The sequence below is a fragment of the Sorex fumeus genome, unplaced genomic scaffold (genome assembly GCF_029834395.1).
Source record: "Sorex fumeus unplaced genomic scaffold, SorFum_2.1 ptg000019l, whole genome shotgun sequence".
Classification (NCBI taxonomy): Eukaryota; Metazoa; Chordata; class Mammalia; order Eulipotyphla; family Soricidae; genus Sorex; species Sorex fumeus.
The window spans coordinates 4,800,037-4,825,694 of NW_026606076.1; positions in this window are offsets into that span (position 1 = coordinate 4,800,037).

Genomic DNA, 25,658 nt, shown 5'->3' on the forward strand with positions numbered 1-25,658 from the left:
ATCATACACCATGACCAAGTAGGATTCATCCCAGGGATGCAAGGACGGTTTAATGTTCAGAAATCAACCAACATAATCCACCTTAACAACAAAAGAAAAGAGAAAAATCATATGATCATATCAATAGATGCAGAGAAAGCATTTGACAAGATCCAGCACCCGTTTACGATGAAAACCCTAGCCAAAATGCGTATAGAGGGGAATTTCCTCAACATAGTTAAAGCCGTCTACCACAAGCCTACAGCAAGCATCATCCTCAATGGGGAAAAACTGAGAGCCTTCCCTCTAAGATCAGGGACGAGACAAGGATGTCCACTCTCTTCACTGCTGTTCAATATAGTACTGGAAGTACTTGCAATAGCAATTAGGCAAGAAAATGATATTAAAGGCATTCAGGTAAGAAAGGAAGAATTCAAGCTCTCATTATTCGCAGATGATATGATACTATACTTAGAGAACCCTATAACCTCCACCAAGAAACTCCTAGAAACAATAGACTTGTATAGTAAAGTTGTTGGCTATAAAATCAATACTCAAAAGTCCATGGCTTTCATATGCAAACAGTGAGAGAGAAGAAAAAGACATGAAAAAAACAATCCCAGGTGTCCCCCGAGATGCCTGGAGAGAAGCAGTTTTGAGCGTCTGCCCTGCCCTCTTCACTCCTGACCGCGGCGCCCATCTCATCCCAAACCCAGGGTTCTGTAGAGGCCTGGCCTCCTCAAAAGTGGGCGTGGCCTCAAAAGTGGGCGTGGTTTAATTTCCGGCGGGTGGCCGATCACGAGGCCACAGGTTGTTTTCCCATACTAAGGAACCTAGTCCCCAAGGAATCTAGTTCCCAACCTACTCAGCAATATGAAGAAACAAAGAAAATCTCCAACACAAGGGGAGAACAACAAAAACAATCTAGACCATTCTGTCAATACAGCTCAACTAATGGACCTCTCTGACATAGAATTTAGATACGAAGTCATCAAGATGTTCAATCAACTTCCCAGAGTTGCACAATGCAGCCATTCAGGTTCAAGGAGCCCGAAGGGTGCCATCTAAAAGAGACCCCAACAAAAACACACCAAGACATATCATAGTTAGAATGATCGATACTGCCGATAGAGACACAATACTGCAAGCAGCAAGAGCAAAGAAGGAAATCACATACAAAGGAGCATCCCTTAGATTCACAGCAGACCTATCAGAGGAAACCCTACAAGCCCGAAGGCAGTGGCGAGATATAGTCAAAAAACTCACGGAAATGAATGCTTCCCCAAGAATACTCTACCCGGCTAAACTCTCCCTCAAAATCGAAGGAACAGTACACTATTTTATAGATAAACAGCAGCTCAGGAACTTCATAGACTCAAAACCAAACCTAAAGCAAGGCCTAAAGGGGCTACTATAAGAAAAGACAAACCCTACAACCACAACACACCCGTAAAGAAAGATGACACAAAACCCCATAACCATTCTCAATCTCAATGTCAACGGTCTAAATTCACCAGTTAAGAGAGACAAAGTGGCAAAATGGATACAGAGACAGAACCCAACATTCTGCTGCCTACAAGAACTCACCTCAACAGCCAGAGCAAACACAGACTCAAAGTCAAAGGATGGAAAACAATCCTGCAAGCACACAACTCCCTCAAAAAAGCTGGGGTGGCCATACTAGTATCCGACAACATTAATTTCAACTTGAAAAAGATTAGAAGGGACAGTGAAGGCTATTTTCTCTTCATCAAGGGATACGTACAACAGGAAGAAATCACACTCTTAAATGTATACGCACCTAATGAGGGAACAGCTAAATATTTAAAACAACTGCTAACAGATTTTAAGGAGGACATCACTACCAACACAATAGTACTTGGAGACTTCAACATCGCCTTATCACCTCTGGATAGATCAACAAGAACAAAACCCAGCAAGGAATTATTGGCTTTGAATGAAGTAATAGAAGAGAAAGGGCTTATGGACTTATACAGGGCTTTACACCCCAAAAAGAAAGAATACACATTCTTCTCCAGCGAGCACGGAACATATTCCAAAATAGACCATATGCTAGGACACAAAACATACCTCAACAGAATCAAGAAGATAGAAATAGTATCAGCCATCTTTTCAGACCATGATGCACTGAGGATAGAAGTGAATCACACAAAGACACGGAGAACCAAATCAAACACCTGGAAATTAAACAACTCGATGCTGAGCAATGAGTGGGCCAGGAACGAAGTCAAGGATGAAATCAAAAGATACCTGGAAACAAATGAGAATGAAGACACAAACTACCAGAACTTATGGGATGCAGCGAAAGCTGTATTAAGGGGAAAATTTATAGCTCTGCAAGCATATCTTAAGTCGATAGAAACGATGCACATAAACAATTTGACCTCACAGCTCAAGACCTTAGAAAAGGATCAACAGAAAGAGCCTAAATCAGGCAGAAGGAAAGAGATCATAAAACTTAGAGCAGAAATCAACGACATGGAAAACAAAGAAACAATCCGAAAGATCAATGAAACCAAGAGCTGGTTCTTCGAGAAAATAAATAAGATAGATAAACCACTAGCAACACTCACAAAGAAACAGAGAGAGAGAACCCTAATAAATCGAATCAGAAATAGAAATGGGGATATCACAACAGAAACTAAAGAAATTCAAGAGATCATCAGAGACTACTTGGAAAGTCTCTATGCCACGATACACGAGAACCTGGAAGAAATGGATAAATTCCTGGATTCCTACCATCTCCCAAAGCTGAATCAAGAAGATATAGAGTACCTGAATAGACCTATTCACATCAAGGAAATTGAAACTGTAATCAAAAGTCTTCCCAAAAACAAAAGCCCAGGCCCAGAAGGATTTACCAGCGAATTTTTCCAAACATTTAAAGAGGACCTATTGCCAATTCTTCTCAAGCTTTTCCAGGAAATTGAAAAAAACAGAAACTCTCCCAAACAGCTTCTATGAAGCCCATATCTCTCTAATACCAAAAGGAAACAAAGACACCACAAGAAAAGAAAACTACAGGCCAATATCCCTGATGAACACAGATGCGAAGATTCTCAACAAAATACTAGCCAATAGAATACAACAACTCATCAAAAAGATCATACATCATGACCAAGTGGGATTCATCCCAGGGATGCAAGGATGGTTCAACATTCGGAAATCAATCAACATAATCCATCATATCAACAAAAGAAAAGATAAAAATCATATGATCATATCAATAGACGCAGAGAAAGCTTTTGACAAGATCCAGCACCCATTCATGATGAAAACCCTTGCCAAAATGCGGATAGAGGGGACTTTCCTCAATATAGTTAAAGCCATCTACCACAAACCTAAAGCAAAGATCATCCTCAATGGGGAAAAACTGAGACCCTTCCCCCTAAGGTCAGGGACGAGACAAGGATGCCCACTCTCACCACTACTGTTCAATATAGTACTGGAAGTACTTGCAATAGCGATTAGGCAAGGAAAATATATTAAGGGCATCCAGGTAGGGAAAGAAGAAATTAAGCTCTCACTATTCGCAGATGACATGATACTATACTTAGAGAACCCTAAAACCTCTACCAAGAAACTCCTGGAAACAATAGGCTTGTATAGTAAAGTGGCAGGCTATAAAATCAGTACCCAAAAATCCATGGCATTCCTATACGCAAATAGTGAAAGAGAAGAAAGTGACATCAAGAAAACAATCCCATTCACAATTGTGCCCCAGAAAATCAAGTATCTAGGAATCAGCTTAACTAAGGAAGTAAAGGACCTGTACAAAGAAAACTACAAAACCCTACTTCAGGAAATAAAAGAGGACACGAGGAAATGGAAAAATATCCCCTGTTCATGGATGGGGAGAATCAACATCATCAAAATGGCAATACTTCCCAAAGCACTGTACAAATTCAATGCAATCCCTATAAGGATATCCATGACATTCTTCAAAGAAATGGAGCAAACACTCCTGAAATTTATATGGAACAATAAGCCCCCACGAATAGCTAAAGCAATTCTTGGGAAAAAGAAAATGGGAGGTCTTGGGAAAAAGAAAATGGGAGGAATCAACCTCCCTAACTTCAAACTCTACTACAAGGCAGTAATAATTAAAACAGCATGGTACTGGAACAAAAGCAGAGCTGCAGACCAATGGAACAGAGTTGAATATACTGACATTTCCTCCCAAACATATAATCATCTAATTTTTGATAAGGGGGCAAGAAAAGTGAAATGGAGCAGGGAAAGCCTCTTCAATAAACTGTGCTGGCAAAATAGGACGGCTACATGTAAAAAAGTGGGCTCAGATCTCTGCCTAACACCATGCACAAAAGTAAGATCAAAATGGATTTATGACCTCAACATCAGACCAGAATCCATAATGTTTATTGAAGACAAAGTCGGCAAAACTCTCCATGATATTGAAGCTAATGGTATCTTCAAAGATATCACTGGCCGAGCAAGTGAAAACAGAGATAGACAAATGGGACTATCTTAAATTAAGAAGCTTCTGCACCTCAAAAGAAACAGTGACCAAAATACAAAGACAGCCTACAGAATGGGAAAGGATAGTCACCAAGTACACATCCGACAAGGGGTTGATATCAAGGATATACAAGGTACTGGTTAAACTCCACAAGAAGAAATCACCCATCCCCATCAAAAAATGGGGTGAGGAAATGAACAGAAACTTTCGCAAAGAAGAAATTCGAATGGCAAAAAGGTACATGAGAAAATGCTTTACATCACTAATCATCAGAGAGATGCAGATCAAAAACACAATGAGATATCATTTCAAACCACAAAGACTGGCCCACATCCACAAGAACAAAAGCAACCGGTGCTGGCGCGGATGTGGCGAGAAAGGGACCATCCTTCACTGCTGGTGGGAATGCCGGCTGGTCCAACCTTTTTTTGGAAAACAGTATGAACGACTCTCAAAAAATTAGAATTTGATCTGCCATTTGACCCAGCTATAGCACTCCTGGGAATATATCCCAGAGAGGCAAAAAGGTATAGTCGAAGTGACATCTGCAATTGTTTGTTCATTGCAGCACTCTTTACAATAGCCAGAATCTGGAAAAAACCTGAGTGCCCAAGAACAGATGACTGGTTAAAGAAACTTTGGTACATTTACACAATGGAGTACTATGTAGCTGTTAGAAAAGATGAAGTTATGAAATTTACATACAAGTGGTACTACATGGAAAGTATCATGTTAAGCGAAATGAGTCAGAAAGAGCGGGATAGACACAGAAAGATTGCATTCATCTGGGGAACATAAAGCAACAAAAAGGGAGATTAACACAGAGGAATGGCTGAGATTAGTACCAGGAATTTTGCTCCATGAATGGAAGGCCAGCCACACGCTCTAGGTGAAAAGGAAGCTCAGATAGAGAAGAGAGTACCAAATGAAGGGTGTTGTGAGGACCCTTCCAGGGTGGGAGAAGCATGCTAAAAGTAGTCGATAGACCAAACATGATTGCCACTCAAAGCCTCTCTTGCAAAACACAGTACCCAAAAGAAGAGAGAGAGAACAAGGGGGAATACCCTGCCACAGAGGCAGGATGGGACGGGGGGGGGATGATGAGGGGTGGAAGGGGATACTGGGACCCGTGGTGATGGATGACGGGCACTGGTGGAGGGATGGGCACTTGATCATTGTATAACTGAAACCCAAGCACAAAATTTGTAAGCCTATAACCGTACCTCATGGTGTTTCACTAATAAAAAAAGAAAAAAAAAGAAAAAAGAAATAAGAAATAAAAAATAAATAAAACTAAAAAAAAATCCCGTTCATAATTGTTCCCCAGAAAATAAAGTACTTAGAAATCAGCTTAACTAAGGAAGTAAAGGACCTGTAAAAAGAAAACTATAAAACGCTACTTCAGGAAATAAAAGAGGACACAAGGAAATGGAAAGATATCCCCTGCACATGGGTCGAGAGAGTTAACATTGTCAAAATGGCAATACTTCCCAAAGCATTGTAGAAATTCAATGCAATCCCTATAAGAATACCCATGCCATTCTTCAAATAAATGGAGCAAACACTCCTGAAATTCATATGGAACAATAAGCCCCCACGAATAGCTAAAGTAATTCTTGGGAAAAAAAGACAATAGGAGGAATCAACCTCCCTAACTTCAAACTCTACTACAAAGCAGTAATAATTAAAACAGCATGGTACTGGAACAAAGGCAGAGTTGCAGGCCTATTGAACAGGGTTGAATACACTGACATCTCCCCTCAATCATATGATCATGTAATCTTTATTAAAGGTGCAAGAAATGTAAAGTGGAGTAAAGTGGAGTAAGGAAAGCCTCTTTAACAAATGGTGCTGGCAAAACTGGATGGCTACATGCAAAAAAATGGGCTCAGAACTCTGCCTAACACCATGTACAAAAGTAAGATCAAAATGGATTAAAGATCTCAACATCAGACCGGAAACCATAAGGTACATTGAAGACAAAGCTGGCAAAACCCTCCATGACGTTGAAGCTAATGGTATCTTCAAAGATGTCACACCACTAGCCAAGCAAGTGAAAACAGAGATAGATAAATAGGACTATCTTAAACTAAGAAGCTTCTGCACCTCCAAAGAAACAGTGACCAAAATACAAAGACAGTCTACAGAATGGGAAAGGATATTCGCTGAATACACATCTGACAAGGGGTTGATATCAAGGATATATAAAGTTCTGGTCGAACTCCACAAGAACAAAATATCTAACCCCATATAAAATGGGGCAATGAAATGAACAGAAACTATCTCAAAGAAGAAATCCGAATGGCAAAAAATCACATGAGAAAATGCTCTACATCATTAATCATCAGGGAAATGCAGATCAAAACCACAATGAGATACCATCTCACACCTCAGAGACTGGCCCACATCCAAAAGAACAAAAGCAACTGGTGCTGGCGCCGATGTGGCGAGAAAGGGACACTCCTTCACTGTTGGTGGGAATGCTGACTGATTCAGCCCTTTTGGAAAACAGTATGGACCATTCTCAAGAAATTAGAAATTGAGCTCCCATTTGACCCAGCAATACCACTCCTGGGAATATATCCCAGAGAGGCAAAAATGTATGGTCGAAGTGACATCTGCATTTGTTTGTTCATTGCAGCTCTCTTTACAATAGCTAGAATCTGGAAAAACCCGAGTGCCCAAGAACAGATGACTGGTTAAAGAAGCTTTGGGACATCTACACAATGGCGTACTATGTAGCTGTCAGAAAAGATGAAGTCATGAATTTTACATACAAGTGGTACCATGTGGAAAGTATCATGCTAAGCAAAATGAGTCAGAAAGAGAGGGATAGACATAAAAAGATTGCATTCATCTGGGGAACATAAAGTAACAAAATAGGAGATTAATACCCAAGAATAGCCAAGATCAGTACCAGGAGGATTACTCCATGTCTTAGAGGCCAGCCGGGCACTCTAGGAAAAAGGGCAGCTCAGATAGAAAAGGGAGCACCAAATAAAGGGTGTTTGGAGGATCCTCCCAGGAGGGGAGATACACGTGTGAGATGGTATGGACTGAACATGATTGACACTCAATGCCTCTTTTGCAGACCACAACACCCAAAAGGAGAGAGAGAACAAAAGGGAGTGCCCTGCCACAGAGGCAGGGTGGGATGTGGGGAATGGGGGGTGAGAGGCATACTGGGATTTGTCGGGGTGGAGAATGGGCACTGGTGGTGGGATGGGTACTCGATCATTGTATAACTGAAACCCAAGCACAACAACTTGTAAGTCTACAACTGTACCTCATGGTGTTTCACTAATAAAACAAAGACAAAAAATTGATGAGAAAACAAACTGGCAATAACAATAGATATAGAAAATAAATTTATGTGAACATTATTATATTTGATTGCAGCATTTTTAAGACTCTAAGAATCTTTGAAATCTTTGAAATCTCTAAGAAATCTTTGAAAAGGGCTGGAGCGATAGCACAGCGGGTAGGGCGTTCGCCTTACAAGCGGTCAACATGGCCGACCCGAGTTCGATTCCTCCGCCCCTCTCGGAGAGCCCGGCAAACTACCGAGAGTATTCGATATGCCAGACACAGTAACAACAAAGTCTCCAATGGAGATGTTACTGGGCCCGCTCGAGCAAATCGAGCAAGAATCTTTGAAGCTTTTTGTTGCTTCAAGAGGTGTTTACGTATTTTTAATTTTTATTTAGTCATGTTCTTCTTAACTTTCATCACCAAAACCCATGATATACAAGTTAACATACACGTGAGTCCAAATGCTGTGACACTGCTAAAGCTGGAGCTCAGGTGATAATCAGCAAGTACCTTTACTTAATGAAATCACCGGAAGCTTGTCACACGCTACCTGGATTACTTCCTTCTTGGCTGCACTCCTGCAGCCCCCTAACACTCCCAGTCCAAACAAAACTTATCTTCCCTAGGGGCATTCTTCTGAATGTGGGGATAGTTATTAGGGATTGACTCATCCAGTGTGCATTTTATGATGTCTAAAAGGCTTGAGAGGTTTGCAAAGGCCTTCCCACATTAACGAACTTAAGATTTCTCTCCAGTATATGTTTTCATATGGCTAGTAAGCGTTATGGGTTGAGTGAAGATCTTGCGTTTTTCTTAGATATTTAAGACTTCTCTCCACTATGACTTTTAAAATGCATAGTAAGGCTACAGTGTAGAGTGAAGACCTTCCCACATGTCATTTATGTGGTTTCTTTCCAATGTGATTTTTCTTCTGTGCTTAGTAAAACAACAAGTTTGAGTGAAAGCCTTCTCACGGTCCTTCTATATATAGAGAGAGTCTGTCTCCAAGATCAATTTTCCTATGATTCTAAGGCTTGAGAAGTTAATGTAGGCCTTTCTGCATTGCTGATACATGTAAGTATTCTTTCCATTATGAATATTAATGGGCTGGAGCGATAGCACAGCGGTAGGGCGTTTGCCTTGCACGCAGCCAACATGGCCGACCCAAGTTCGATTCCTCCACCACTCTCGGAGAGCCCGGCAAGCTGCCGAGAGTATCTCGCCCACACGGAAGAGCCTGGCAAGCCACCCGTGATGTATTCTATATGCCAAACACAGTAACAACAAAATCTCCAATGGAGACGTTACTGGGCCCGCTCGAGCAAATCGATGAACAACGGGAGGGCCTTTACTTTGCTTTATGAATATTAATGTGTGTAATGAGGAGGAGTAAATGAACGCATTCCCACAGTCCTTACATATATAAGTGATGCCCCGAATTCATCTCAAAGATGGTAAAAGTGATTCGATCCTAAGGTTCTCTGCTCCAAATCCCTGGGACAGGCACATGCCCAGAACTGCAAACAGAGCATTGTTGGAACGTGATTCTGTGTGACTGAGCAGGCAAGGCTCTAAGAGCAGGAAGGACAAAATAGGAAAAACACATGTCCTGGGGCCTGAGACATTTGTAGCCATCAGGGTACATACATAAGTAGCATATCCGGGTTCCCCTGATGCCTGTCAGGGGTGAATTCGGAGCACAGAGCCAAGAGGAATCCCTGAGTACCTCCATTGTAGCACGAAAATAAACATGAAAGAAAACAAAGCAGCAGGATGGAGTAACAGGACTCTGGGTCTGTGGACAGAGGTTAGGGCTGGCAATACCACCATCCCTTATAGTTCCTCAAGAACTGGCAGATGGAAATCCTTCGTACAGATTCAGAAATAACCTGAGAATAACTGGGTTTGACCCCTCCCCTTCAACATCTTTCAAAAAAAAAAACAAACAAACAAATAAGTCTAATCAGCATTGGACCCCTGGCACCCTATATGGCCGGTTCCCCAGTCCTGAGAGGAATGATCCTTGAGCACCACTAAAATGGCCCATTCAAATCAACAAAAAAATAAAACAGTGGCCTCAAACAGAGAGCAGATCAATCAGGCTAGGAACCGGATCCCCCGTCTCCTTCCTGAAACAATCAGATACTATCGGCCTTGGAAGCCTGTGCTACATGTCACTGCACTGTGTCATCTTCTCACTCTCCTGCCTGAAGATGACGTGGCAGAGGCCATCTCACCATCTCCTGCCTGTTTTTCCTGTGGACCAACAGGAGGCTCCGTGTAAGGACCTGAGCTGTGGGCACCAGAGGAGCACAACCAGCCCTGGCCCCCACCTGACAGAAGTCCCTGCATTGGAGTCAGAAAGGTAGTGACCAGCCGGATGTTTGGACACTGGCTCACAGAACCATCCACAGGGAGAGGGGAGACACTGCCGGATGTTCCTGTCTCTCAGGGGACAGAGAAGTGTGTTGTGACCCAGCTTCTGTCAGGACAGGAGCAGTTGAGGCCTACAGGGGAGGAAAATGCTGCGCTGCCCAAGCCCGGGACTCTACCCTGGGAACCACACAGTAAGGTCCCTAAGAGTAGAGACTAACTCTGAGGCCAGGAGCTCCCACGCAGCTGCAACCCCTGCAGGCCCCAGTGACCACAGCACCATTATTCGTTCTGCCGTGGGGCCAGCAACAGGGACAAAATTTCAGCTGCCCTCTTGCAAAGAGGAAGGGACACAGGTCTGGGCTCTCTCTTCCAGGGACCAAGGTCACTTCTGTGCTCGGGTAGGCCCCAGGTAATCCCAGCTCTGACCCTCTGGACCAGGACCCATCCTGGTCGTGATTTACTGAAATCCCCCTAGCAGCACAGGAGCCTCATCCAGCTTCAACATGGGACTACCGGGAGGGTTGCGACAGCCAAGCCCCACCGCCCTGTGCAGGTCCCGCACCCCCATGCTTGGCCCCAAGCTCAGCCCCTCTCCCCCGCCCACCCACCGCTGCCCCATCACGGAGCTAGAGGCCATCGTGGCTTCAGCGGCGCCCCCACCCCCCCGGGACCACGCACTCGCACCCGCAACATTGCACCCCAGTACAGCCCCCACCGCGCCCCCAAAAGCTCCGCGTCCCCCTAAAGACTCCACCACGCTAGCACATCGTTCACAGTGCAGAGACGGAGAGTCGCCCTGTCCTGCCCCAAAATTGGCCTTCAAGAACCGCTTCCAGCCAGTCCCAGGCTGTCCTTCACCCACGTAACAATAGTAGGACTGACTGAACCATCTGTCAGCAAGAACACAGGTACCAGGAAGGTCCTGTCTGTGACGTCACTTCCGTTCCCACCCGCAGCCTTAAAGGACCAGGCTACTGGTGCAGAGAGATCCTTTCGGGACACCCAGGGGATGCTGTGCTGCAAGGGGCAGGGCTCACAAAAAGGATGGGGAGGCAACTCCTCCATTGGGAGGCTTCAGAAACACACATTTTCAAACACAAAGTATGGATCAGGTGGGAACAGTATATTGCACTGGACTAGGTCAACTTGATCTCCATACCTGGCATCCTAAATGTTGACTAAGAGTAACCACTAATGAGTGCCAGGTGTGGCCCCCAAATAAAAAATATTACCTAAAAAAATAAAACCTAGCATAAGAACCAATCCCAGAATGGAGGTATACAGAGTTCAGAGTTAGCAAATCTTACTGATCATTTTATAGCCTTGCTATCTAAGTGGCTTTTAGCATTCGAGTGGTCACTAAATTGTTGGGATTTTAGTGCTTCCAAAAGTAAATGTTTCTGGGGCTGGAGTGATAGCACAGCGGGTAGTGCATTTGTCTTGCACGCGGCCAACCCGGGTTCGATTCCCAGCATCCCATATGGTCGCCTGAGTACTGCCAGCGATAATTCCTGAGTGCAGAGCCAGGAGTAACCCCTGTGCAATACCAGGTGTGACCCTCCCCCCAAAGAAAAGGAAAGTAAATGTTTCTGGTTTCCTTATCTCTAATAGTACTAAAATGAGAAAGGAGTGTGATCCAGGAATGTGACCACCCAGTACTGTCAGTAAGCACAGTTGAATGGAACTGCCTGCTGAGATGGGGGAAAGCTTGAGTTTCCTCCCATGACCCCACCATTTGTAAAATATTTCACTCCAGGGACCCCTTTAACCCTTTCAAAAAACTGGCACAAGTTCTTCTATGCACAATAAAATGTATTTAAACTGTCTCCCATCCACCCTAATAAAGAAGATTTCCAGGAACATTTTCTTAAGATGATAGTTTTTGGAAATACACATCCTCAATACTGAGTTGAGTCTACAAAAAATAAAAATCCCAGAATACGAGATTTGCAAAGATGCAACACTGGAAAAGGTGCTTATCAGATACGCCGACCTGTATTCCAACCTCAGTGCTCCACAACATATGAGAATTCCCCCAGGTATGTAGCTCTGAGCTTAATGCCAGGTGCAGGGCCTGAGCACAGCGCCCTACAATAAAACACCGAAAGGCCTGAAGAATGACGGTTTGGCTGATTTTTTGATTGAAGACGATTCCGTGCAGCACTGTGGTTGGTCTCTGCAAAACCCCCCAGTAAACAGGGTTTAGCCCCAAAAGGAAAATAAAACCCCTGTCACCTGCGGATCCACTGCTCCGGATGGCCCCATTATACCAAGGAAGCCAATGAAAAAGCCGGGCAGTAACAGGGTCTCTTGGCATTGCGGGAGCTGCGACTCTGCCCAAAGTGAATTTGGAGAATTTACAGCAGCGAGTCTGGGGCCAAGGTCCAAATGTAGGTCAGCTGGAGGTCAGAATGGCCAAGCCCCTGCCCTCGGCAGGTCCCTAACCACCAAAGCCCACAGCCCCCTTGCTCAGCCCCGTATCCACCCACCGGTGCTCCATCACAGAGCTGGGGGCGATTGTGGCCGCAGGAGCCCCTCAGGATCACTCACATCCTCCTCCCTTGACCCCGTCAAAGATCCACCGCACCTCAGGAACCACCTGTTATCAGGGAACAAGTGAAAAACAAGTGCAAAAGTGCCCCCAAGCTGGCGAGAACCCGCAGCTCAGTGTGGACACGGTGAACTGCCAGGCGCTCACATGAAACTGTCCCCATTCTGCCACAAAGTTGACCTTCAGAGTCCCACTTTCTCCCAGGGGCCCTTCTCTGTCCTTTACCCATGTGAACAATGACACTGACCCAGTTTCCAGAAATAGAAGCACCAACAAGTGCCCCCTGTGATGTCACTTCTGCTCCCACAAGCAGCCTTAAAGAGCCAGACTCCAGATGTGGAGAGAACCTTTATGCCCATCCAGGTAGATCTGTGGTGCAAGGGGGATGGGCTCACATAAAGCGATGGGGGCAGCTGCTGTACTAGCCGGTCACACAGTGGAGGGCTAGTGACAGGTAATAAGTCCTACTGGGCAAATATGAGCCAATGCTCTCACACTCAGTCCATCAAGAAAAAAGCAGAGGGGGTTCATTCAAAACAAAAGAGGCAGATAGGGAGCAGTAAGGGCACGGGTCAATGAGCTTCTCCAGGAAATCATCCATCAAGGTAGGGTGAAAGCAGTGACTTGAAGCCAGCACAAGAGCAGAGAGAAACTGGCCTAGAAACAGCCCAGAGAGCTGGAGAGACGCTGTATCAGGAGCAAAGGCTCATAAGAACATCACAGAACACTGTCCAGTCAAAGGTCTATGATTGACAACACGCGAGCAGTGAACACTCATCTACAAGGAAAACCCAGGAGGCAGTTCCAGAACCCTGAGTGGGGCTGGAGAGATAACACAGCAGGTAGGATGTTTGCCTTGCATGCGGCCTGCCTAGGTTTGATTCCAAGCAACCCATAGGGTCCCGTGAGCACTGCCCGGAGGAACTCCTGACTACAGAGACAGAAGTAATCCCTTTTCATTGCCAGGTGTGACCCAAAAAGCAAAAAAAAAAAAATTAGTAGACCCTGAGCAACTCTGGATGTGGTACACAAGCCAAATCAAAACAATGATACTGAAAAAGTGTCATTTGCAAAACCCAGCCTCCAGCAGGGATCAAGCCATCATATTGTCCTGCCATTTCACGACAGTCAAAGGACACATAACAACAGGGGGGCTGGGGCCCCGCCGTTTGAAGTGAATCTGAAGGTTCTACACGAGTGAGTGATGCCAGGGCCAAGTGCTCTGAAACAGGACAGAGCAAAGTCCCATGCTGGGAGGTTCGGGACAGCCAAGCCCTGCCCTCTGCAGGTCCCGCAGGCCCCAAGCTCAGCCCCTGCGCTCACCCTACGCCTACCTGCTGCTGACCATTCATGGAGCTGGAGGTGATGCTGGTCAAAGGGGACCACCATGATCACCCACACACACCACTACCCCTGCCCCCCTAAAGCCTCTGGTTTCCCCTAAAACATCACTCATGCCTCAGGAAATGGCTGATATCAGAAATGAGAGAAACACAAGCACGAAAGGGCCCCCCCAAGCTGGAGTGGCCCTGGCACTCACAGTGCGAAGAACAGGAGGCACTGGGCTCTCACGGACCCCCACTCACGTCCTGACAAAAATAGGTCTTCACAGTCCCCCTTCCACAAAGGGTCACCATTTCCTCCTCTACCACCAGACCAATGGCGGCCTGATCAGGCAAACACAATGGGAAGAGAAAAAATATCTGAAGGTCCCTGGCCTGGGACGCCACTTCCACTGCTGCCAGAACCTGAGCCTTAAAGGGCCCTGTTCCAGATGCACAGACCCTTTTTGCCCACCCAGATGAATCTGTGATCAAGGGGGATGGACTGAATAAAGGTGTGCAGAGGTGGCTGTGGAAAGTGGTGGGTCACACAGTGGGAGGGTGGGGATAAGAAGACCCCTGATTCTGTACTGCTCAATCAAACAATGACCCAATGCTCTCACACACAGTCCATCAGGAAAAATGCAGCTGGGATGATTCAAGGTAAAACAGGACGGTTGGTACAATTCACCAGATGCTGAGTTTCTTGGGGGAGTAATTAAGATGGGGTGAAAGCAGTGACTGCAAAGCCAGCCCTGGAGATGCAGAGAGGAACTGGTCTAGAAACATCCCAGAGAGCTGGAGAGACACTGGAAAAGGAGGAGAGGCTGGTAAGAACATCAGAGAGCACTGTCTGGTCAACACACTACCCCTTGCAAACACCAAACCAGTGGACTCTTGCCTAAGAGAAAAACCGTTTCAGAAGCACAATTTTAAATCTAGACTATGGGGCAAGAGGTTAGTACAGTGGCTTGGGCGCTTGCCTTGCATGTGGTCAATTTGGGTTCTACCCTCATAATTCCAAATGGTCCCCTGAGCATCATTGAATTGCAAAGCCAGGAGTAGGCCCTGAGCACTGCCAGGCTGCACCAACAACATCATATATTCCGACCCTAAAAATGGAGGCTAATGGGCAGCAAGCCGTTTTGGGCACTTTGGAGCCTTTTTTGTCCTTTAAGCAGATGAGAATCCATTTTATCATTCTGGTGTCTACTACACTGAGGGGACTTCGCTAATTCTAAATACAACACTTAATTTTTTCTGTAATATTATTACACTTGGTGGGGGGATCCAGGAATGTGACCAACCTTATGAGTAATCATAGATAAATGGAACGGCCTGCTGGGATGTGGGGAGCTGACCCATATTCCTGGCATTTGTCAGACATTTGATGCAAGGGGCCTCTTTCATCCTTTCATATGACTTTCTAAAAACAGTATTCTCTGAGTATTTCAAGATATGACCCAAAAAGACGGGGAAAAAAAAGTTCAAAATTTAAAAACAAACTGTTTTCACGGCACTTCATTAAAGAAACTTGCCAGGGCCATTTAACTAAGATAACACTTTCTGAAACATTTATCGTTTATACTTACACAATGCTAAGTATTGTGTTTTGCCTAACCGATGTTGCTGTTGTTCCAAAATTCCAAACGGGATCAGACCACCGTCTTCTTCGTGCAAAATTCTACCTCACAGAACGAGGAGAAAAGAATGCAAGGTTTAAGAAGAGGACTCCCAGAACGACCACCAACTGGGAGCTCTTTGGCTCTGTTGCGGCAACATGGGAAGATGCCATCATTAACAACATTGATGAGGAATACGATCGAATGATTCAGCACCTCCATGATTGTACGAGGAATGCCAAGAGAGAGATAACCACAAAAAATCCGCCTTTCTTCGAACATTCTTGAACTTATTCGCCAATGTGGCTTGGCACATGCCTCAGGCAACCACAAACAAACATCCGAACTGGCAAAACAGTGCAGAGAAGCCATCAAGGATGACCTGAAAAACAGGAGAGCAGCAGTACTGGTAGATGCGGCAGAAGCTAGGAAAAGCATTCGTAATGCCCGCCTGTCCTTCACCAACTACAAAACCAAGATGAATGCCCTCCGACATCATGATGGATCTATCACATCTTCCAGAAGGGCAATGGAGAAGATTATTCATGACTTCTACTCAGATCTCCTAATAGCCACGTCCACTTGCCCACATACCACATACCACATGATGGATATGTCGTTCCCAATGTTCTCCCTTCCGAAATCCAACATGCCATCTCGTCGGTAAAGAAACAAAGAGCACCTGGCCCAGACAAGATCAGCCCTGAACACCTGAAGAACTTATCATCAGTACTCATCAATACATTGGCTCGGCTCTTCACACGCTACCTGTCCGAATGCAAGGTTCCATCCCAATGGAAAACCAGCAGGGCTGTACTACTATACAAGAAGGGAAACATCCACGACATTGGCAACTATCGTCCAATCTGCCTATTGTCTGTCGTCTACAAACTGTTCACTCGAGTCATCTTGAATAGGATCAGCAGAACACTAGATGAAGGACAACCATGTGAACAAGCCGGATTCCGAAAAGGATTCAGTACCACTGACCATATCCACACGATTACTAAGCTCATTGAGGATTCTCGGGAGTTCAAAATGCCGCTCTGTCTAACGTTAATTGATTTAAAGGAGGCCTTTGATTCTGTTGAGACGTAAGTGGTCATGGAAGCCCTAGCCAATCAGGGCATACAAACTCAATACATCAGGTTCCTTCGTGAGCTCCATTGCGGATTCACTACCAAGATCTCACCATTCAACAAAGAAGTAATCATCCATATCAAGAGAGGGGTTCGGCAGGGTGATACCATTTCACCAAAACTCTTCAGTGCCACCCTCGAGAACATCATGCGACGACTAGAATGGGAAAGCATGGGAGTGAAGATAGATGGTCGGCAACTACACCACCTCCGCTTTGCTGATGACATCATTCTAATAACACCAAACATCAGCCAAGCGGCACAAATGCTGAACGACTTTGACTGTGAATGTGGAAAGGTCGGACTACAGCTGAATCTTACGAAGACAATGTTTATGAGAAACAGCCTTGTTCCTGATGCTCCATTCGCTCTCAACGGAACCACCATCTCCGAATGCAACAGTTATATATACCTAGGTCGAGAAATCAACATGATGAATGACCTGGCACCTGAGTTGCGCAGGAGGAAGAGAGCGGCTTGGAATGCCTTCAAGAGCTTTGAAGAAATAACTAAGAGGACAAAGAACCTCCAGCTACGAGCACATCTCTTTGATTCCACTGTTCTTCCTGCATTAACATATGCCTCAGAGACCTGAACCCTACGAAAACAGGATGAGAACACTATTCGGGTCTCCCAAAGAGGAATCGAAAGAGCTATGCTTGGAATATCATGATTCACTCAAATGAGAGATAGAATCCGGAGTTCTGATCTTCATCAACACTCAAGAATCAGGGACGCTGTCTCATTTGCCAAGACATCAAAAATCAGATGGGCTGGACACGTAATGACGTTTATAGACAACCACTGGACTAGAGCCATTACTGATTGGATTCCACGGGACATCAAAAGATCACGTGGACGCCCACCTACAAGATGGTCAGACTTCTTCGTCAAGACCCTGAATGATCAGTTTGAGGCTCTGCATGTTCCTAGAACGAACAGATACCATTGGGCTATGCTAGCACGCAACCGGGATGAATGGAGACGTTACTGGCACCCGCTCGAGTAAATCGATGAATAACGGGGATTAAGTGATTAAGTGAAGTAATTAAGACTTACACAATGCTAGCCAGTATCTGAACACATGGGAGGCAGAGATGGCATGGGGGAAGGAATTTGAACACAGCCCACCTGAATTCCAACAAAGTACCCCATAATGATCCTGAGTCCCCCAGGTAGGGATGACTGAGCTGAGAGCGAGGAGTAGGACTCAGCTGGGTGTGGCTCCAAAGAACATGAATCAGGAGGCCCTGAAGAACGAAGATGTGTCTCTCTGCTATAATCCCCCAAATCAAGGGCCTCAAATCCAAGTCACAGGGGCTAGAGCGATAGTCCAGGGGGAGGGCTTTTTACTTGCATGGGGCCAGCCCAGTTTCAATCCCTGCCATCCCACATGGTACCAAGAAACCACCAGGAGTAATTACTGATTGTAGAGGCAGGAGTGACCCCTGAGCATCGCTGGGTGTGAACCATAAAGCAAAAAGGGAGTCAAGCCAGAGTCACTATAAAGAATGAGACAGTGGTGAGTCTTGACAGCCCTGAGCACAGGGGATTTTTTGCCTTTTAATTCACATTGCTCCTGGCTTTCACCAGAAAATCCAAAAAGTACATGTTAACATACACATCAAGTTTAAATGCCGGAACCTTTGCATAGACTTTCCCTTATAAACTGACATCCCAAAACGTTTGTTAAACACTAAAGGATTAGTTCTTTCCTAGCTGCACTTTTGTAGCACAGCATCCCACGGTACAAAGAAAACAGACTTTATCAAAGGGGGGCTGTTTTGACATTAAAAATTGTTATTAGGGCATTGACTTACGTAATATGAATTTTCTGATGTTTCCTAAGACCAGAAATAAACAGAAAGGCCTTTCCACATTCTTGACATATATAAGATTTCACACCAGTGTGAACTGCCCTATGTACATTTAGGCCGGAGGCCTTATGGAAGGCCTTCCCACATTCCTTACAAACAAAAGGTTTCTCTCCAGTGTGAATTCTCACATGACCTGTAAGGGTTGAGGAAGAAACAAAGGACTTCCCACACTCCTTACAAACATAAGGTCTCTCTCCAGTGTGCTTTTTCATATGTCGAGTAAGACTTGAGGATTCAACAAAGGCCTTCCCACATACCTTGCATCCATAAGGCTTCTCTCCAGTGTGAATTCTCATATGATGAGTAAGACTTGTGGGATAAAGAAAGGCCTTCCCACATTCCTTACAAACATAAGGTCTCTCTCCAGTGTGAATTCTCATATGTCGGATAAGTCTTGAGGATACAAAAAAGGCCTTCCCACACACCTTACAAACATAAGGTCTCTCTCCAGTGTGACTTCTCATATGCCTATTAAGGCTTGTGGATGCAACAAAGGCCTTTCCACATACCTTACAGCCATAAGGCTTCTCTCCAGTGTGTTTTCTCATATGACAAGTAAGTTGTGAGGGATAACAAAAGGCTTTCCCACATACCTTACATCCATAAGGCTTCTCTTCTTTGTGAATTTTTATATGCCGACTAAGGTTTGAGGAATAAATAAAGGCCTTCCCGCATTCCTTACATCCATAAGGCTTCTCTCCATTGTGAATTCTCATATGCCGAGTAAGGAATGAGGAATAACTAAAGGCCTTCCCACATTCCTTACATATATAAGGCCTATCTTCAGTATGAGTTTTCATAAGCCCAGTAAGGGTTGAGGATTGAGTGAAGCCCTTTTCACGTGCCTTATCTTTATGAGGTTTCTCTCCAGTATGAATTTTCCTGTGTCTAGAAAAGTGTGACGAGTAAGCAAAGACCTTCCCACATTGCTCACACAAATATGCATTCTCTCCAGTATAAATTCTACAATGTTTTAAGAGGTATGAGGGTCTATTGGAGGCCTTTGCACAGTCCTTACATGTATGTGGTTTCCCTCCTGTGTGGATGTTCATGTCATCACAAAGGGGTGACGCTGGATTCAAACCATGCCCATGCCGCCGACTCTCCTGGGGATTCTCTCCACTGTTTGTTTCAAAGGGAACATCACGGTCCTGGGAACACGGGGAAGCTCCCCCACATTCCTTACTCTTGGACAGCATTAATCCATGGTGACTTTGCTTGTGGGCCTTTCGGTGTGAAGGACTCACTATAAACAGTGCTCCTCTCCCACATTCTAGGGACTGCCCCAATGTTGGGGTTTGTGTCTGTGGAGCGAGAACAAAAGACTGTGTGAACCTTTTCCCAGGGGAGGGATTCTTCAGAGTGAGGTTGCTCTCTCCATTCTGATCACCCTCAGAGGCCATCCTGCCTGCCTTGGCATCCCCGTGTGGCTGAGGGCACAAATGCACACTCGAGACTTTTTCACAGTGTGAAGGGTCAGAGACATTCCACTCGGGCTGGCTGCTTCCCTGTAGAACAGCAAACGATTCCAATTATCATTCTATGCCTTAAGACTCTCCATGTTACATAAAACTGGTACCTGCAGATTGGTTTCTAACATTTGCACGACACCAATGCAATTCCCGACAGGTGGATGGCATTAACATGGACTAACCTAATGTTTCTGTAAGACACACGTGGAAAATTGATGAATGAGAGGCCATTAATTTGTTAAATATTTTGTTCAACTCAATGAACAGGCAGGAATAACTCTCTCCACAGAAAACTGATGCAACAGATTCAAAAGAAAAATAAAACACACTAAACTCTGGGTTCAGTTCTATCTCACTGTGGAGCAGAGCCCAGAAAGCATTTGTGAAAAAATGCTGCATCCCACACTGCTGAGACTGACCACAGGGGCCATTGAAAATATCTCACCACAGGCAGATTCTTTTCAGGATCAATGACTTTTTCTGTTCTGTATTTTGTTTTCATTTGGGTGAGGGAGTACACCATGCAGTGTCAGGGATTATTCCCGGTAGGTCTCTGTGAAACACATGGAGCAATGTGGATGGACCAGTTTAAAAGACCAGCTCCTTTCATGATTACCATTTGTAGATACTTTCAATCAAATGAAAAAGCACGGCATTTACATGAAAGATATTACAATTTTCCTTAGGTTTTGAGCAGAGATGTCAGCACCCAGTGAAGATAAGGGTCCTCGACCTCAAGGATCATACTCTGAATTTCCTTCTGGCCATTCCCGGCCCTGCACTTTAAAAATAACATGCTGGTCCACTGACATTTTCCATTCGTACTATAATATTGATTCCAAACTTGCAAATCTTACCGGCTCACTCATACTCGCTGACTGAGTTCCCAAATCCTGAAGCCATGCTTTGAGTTCTGAAACAAAACACAATATACAATGTAAGAATTATTGAATGAAACATCCTTAACCAGGCAGTACAGCTGGATGACATCTCTATGGTCCTCACAGTCCAAAGGATCCCACAGAAAAGGGAAGGTCCCTGAGGAGCATTGCTGTGAAAAGCTTGGCAATCCTACAAAACATTTTTTTTCTTTTTTGTTTGCTGAACATACGCAGTGATGCTCAGGGAACTATATGGGATGCTGGTTATTGAACCAGGTGGACAGTGTGCAGGACAAGCGCATTTCCTGCATTACTATCACTCAGAGCCAAAATAGCTTTATTATGGCCTCACTTATTAACTAAACAAAAGAGGCAAAATTTTTTTGAAAGTATAGCAACATTATAGGCTCTACAAATAGGTTGGTAAGGAAAAGACAGGGGGACCAAGAAGTGAGAATTTCATGGAAATTCTGGAAGAAGAGGAAAAATAATGTCAAAGCCAAGAAATTCAAGCGCAAGATTATTCCATGACAGACAATCCATGGGAGCAAAGAGCAGCGTGAATAGAACACAGATGCCAAGATCCAAGAACCCAAGGATATCAGGGTCAGCAGCTCGTTTCACATGTACTCAGGGCACCCACACACTTCCCAGGGCCTGAGCCAGGGAGGGTTCTCAGACACTCACCTGCACGCATGACTCTCCTCCCCGGCCTCAGGGTTCCTCCTTCCAGCCAGGAGATCACCGCAGGCTTCACCCCAGAATGCCCTGAACCTCTCAGAGATGGAGCATGGATTAGTGACAAGGAAAGCGTGACAAGTAAACCCCATGTCTCCCTATAAAAATGGAGTCAATTACGGGAAAGGCATGAACAGAATCTGTACTTCTAAAATCCTCCAGATTTGGAGTTATCCAAGAGCTAAGATTCAGGTCTGAATTTAAGAGAATATGGGGCCCCAGAAAACATCACGAATAGTATAGCCCTGGCATTGCAAAGGGCCAACAGGTTTTTCCCCCAAAAGGGGGTTTGATCACAACACAGCACATAGTATTTTTTTCTCTAGTTTGGGATCTACAACCGGGGATGCTCAAGGCTTCTCCATGACTGTGTATTCAGAAATCACCTTTTGTGGTGCTTGAGCATCACATGGGATGGTAAGGATATAATGCATGTCCAGATCTTGCAAGACAAGCACCGTGCCCACTGTACTGTCACTCAAGGCTCGGCATCAAATGCAATGTACTGAGCTTGTGTGAACTGATGCCTGGGTGCAGTAAACCCCAAAGCTTAACAAATCCAAAGATGGCCAAAGACGACCAAAGCCCCAAATTGGTTATAAAAATAAACATAAAAGGATGCAGACAGACAGCACAGAAGGTCAGGCACTGGCCTTGCTCAAGGTCAATAAAAGTTCGATCCTGGCATTCAGTAGGGTCTCTCGAGTCATCTGCTTGATCCCTGACTGTATAGTTCAGAGGCAAACCCTGAGTCCTGTTGAACAGAGAACAACTGGAATTGACCACGAGCACTGAAATAGAGCAGCATCTTATGGGGTGAGGCCCTAAGAAATAAATGAACTGTGTTGGGTGCGATATGACAGCAGGCAGGACACAGACACTGCACACACATACAGGATTGGTCCCCAGCAGCACACAATGCCCCGGACCACAACCAGGATGAATAACTGAATAGTCAGCCAGAAATAATCCCTAAGTGTTTGTAAGTATAACCCCAAACTAAAGCAAAACAAAATAAAAGGGAATGCCCTGCCATAGAGGCAGGGTGGACTGGGGGGATGGGCGTGGAAGGGATACTGGGATTAGTGGTGGTGGAGAATGGGCACTGGTGGAGGGAAGTGTAATTGATCACTGTATTACTGAAACCCAAGCACAAAAATTTGTAAGTATACAACAGTATCTCAGGGTGTTTCACTAATAAAAATGAAAAAAAAGCTAAAATAAAATAAAATAAATAAAAATAAATTAATTGAAGTTGTGGGCCAGGTGCAATAGTACTAGGATTAAGACAGCAACCTTTTTGGCTGCCAAGCGTGTTCAATCTCCAGCACCCCATGGACCCTGAGCACCCCCAGTAGTGATCCCTCAGCACAGAGACAAGAATATTCAAGTTGTGCCCCAAATAAAAGCAAAACCAAAATACATAGAAATTATGTGTAGTACAAGAAATAATCAGAGAACTCAGCATTGGCAGGAACCAGGAACATTTTAGAGAGACTTGAGCGACGGTACAACATGTGGGGAGCTTGCCATGCACGGGGCTAACCTGGGTCCCCAACACTCCAGATTCATTAAAACCCACAAAGAGTGATTCCTCTGGACAGAACTTAGAGTAAGCCCCGAGCATCGGCAGATGAGCACCAACAAAAAAACCAGGGAAGGAACTAGAGGAACAGCTACTGCATGGCTGTCCTCACCAGGACATTCACAGCTACTGTTGGACACACAGTCACGGCCCAGCACAGGGAGCCCACACCGGTCTGTTCAGACAAGGTCGGCCCCGCACTGCTCTCACCAATGGCTGACAGGTGCTCGTAGGTCTCCAGCATCACGTCCCTGTAGAGCTTTCTCTGAGAGGTATCCAGGCATGTCCACTCCTCTGGGGTGAATCTCACAGCCACGTCGTAGAAGGTCACCGTGTCCTGAGCCGACATACAAAGAGGGCAGGAGTCAGGGTCTGTCCCCACCATGTTCCCTGGGCTGTGAAGCCAGGACCCCCAGGCCCTAGAGGGGCTCGGGGTCTGTCTCCTCGGGAAGGTCCAGTCTCCACCTGAACTCCTCGCAGACGGGTCCCAACTTCTCTCTAAGACAGCTACATCTGTAAAAATGTGAGAATGCTCTACTAGAAGGTTCCTGAAGGTGGCAGACTTGAACATGAACCCAGGAATTCAACCACTGCTCCTGTGAGCACTCCAGAGAGTACAAACTGAGCATACAATCATTGTGACCCAAGTGAGTAACCCTTCTTTCATCTCAAAACACAAAACATACGCCCCCTGCATCTCACAGCCCATGCTCTAGGGAGAAGGGGACACTCAATGTCCAGCCACCGACTGAAAGCTGTGCATGCACATATGTGCCTGTTGAACTCTGATCATGGTTCAGGGCCACCCCAAATGCCTCTCAAAGTGTCTTAAGCCCAAAAGCTCTGATGGCCCCAGAGATCCTTTGCTCTGTCTCCCTGGGACCAGCACATGCCCAGAACCGCAAACCGAACAGCCAATGAATGCTGAACTGTGTGATAGACCAGGAGAAGCTCTCCAGAGAGAGAAGGACAAAATAGTGGAAACACGTATCCTGGGGCCCGAGTTCCTTTAGCTGCCAGGGCACAAACAGGGCCAGCGCACCCGGGGACCCATGATGCACATCAGGTGGAAATCCAGAGCACAGAGCCAAGAGGAAGCCCTGAGTATCTCCCCCGTGGCACAAAAATAAATAAGAAAAGAAACAAAGCAGCATGACTGTGTAACAGGACAGTGGGATGGGGATAGTGGGTAGGGCTGGTGATCCCCGCCATCCCATAGGGTCCCCTAAGCAGTGCCAGGTACAATGCCAGAGTGCAGAGCCTAGAGTATAATCCCCAGAATCACTGTGTGTGGCTCCGAAAACAAAACAAAATACCCAGACACCAGCCTTTGATGCCCAGCACTCCATATGGTCCCTGAGAGATGTCAGGAGTCATCCGTGAGCATCAGTAATCTTTGAGATGTTGTGGTCCAATGCCAAATGCAACAAAACTGACACAAACGTGGTTTCATACTGCAGAGAGCCAAGTGCTCCGACAAGGTGGCAGGATCCTTCCTGAAGCAACTGAGATAGACAGCCCGGGAAGCCTGATGCTCCTGTCACTGCATCACCTCATTTTGTCACTCCTACCTGGCGTCGGTGTGTCCGATGGCATCTCACCATCTTCTCCTGCCTCTGTTTTTCCTGAGGATCAGAGACCTGGAGGAGAAGTCTGAATTGTGAGCACTGGACAGGAGCAAAATCACCAAGTTCTGACCAGTCACACCCTCGGGCACTGGTTCAGAGACCTGCCTGGGGGACACTGCAAAATGCTTCTCTCTCCCCAGGAGAAGCAAAATGGGTTGGCATCTGTGCTGCCTTTCGCAACACAAGTTCTGGGCTGGGCTACAAGAGAGAAAAGTCGGCCCTGCCTTGGTCTGGGGACTCCTCCCGGATCCTACAGAAGGTTCTCTCAGGCCCAGCCAGGAAGGACTCTGAGGCCAGGAAATCCCATGCATCAGCGCCCCCTTCTGGCCCCGTGAGAGAGCCACCATTTGGGCTATGATTGCATGGGGGAGCCCCTGTCTTCTTAAAAAAAAACCAGGGGCTGGAGTGGTCAAACAGTGGGTAGGGTGGTTTGCTTTGCAAGTAGTCGACTTGGGATCAATTCTCAGCATCCCATATGGTCCCCTGAGCACCAGCGGAGTAATTCTTGAGATCAGAACCAGGAGGAACCCCTTGCATCACCGGGTGTGAACCAAAAAGCAAATAAATAATTTTTTTTAACTTTCTACAGGGGCTGGAGTGATTGCACAGTGGGTAGTGTGTTTGCCTTGCACACGGCCAACCCGGATTCAATTCCCAGCATCCCACATGGTCCCC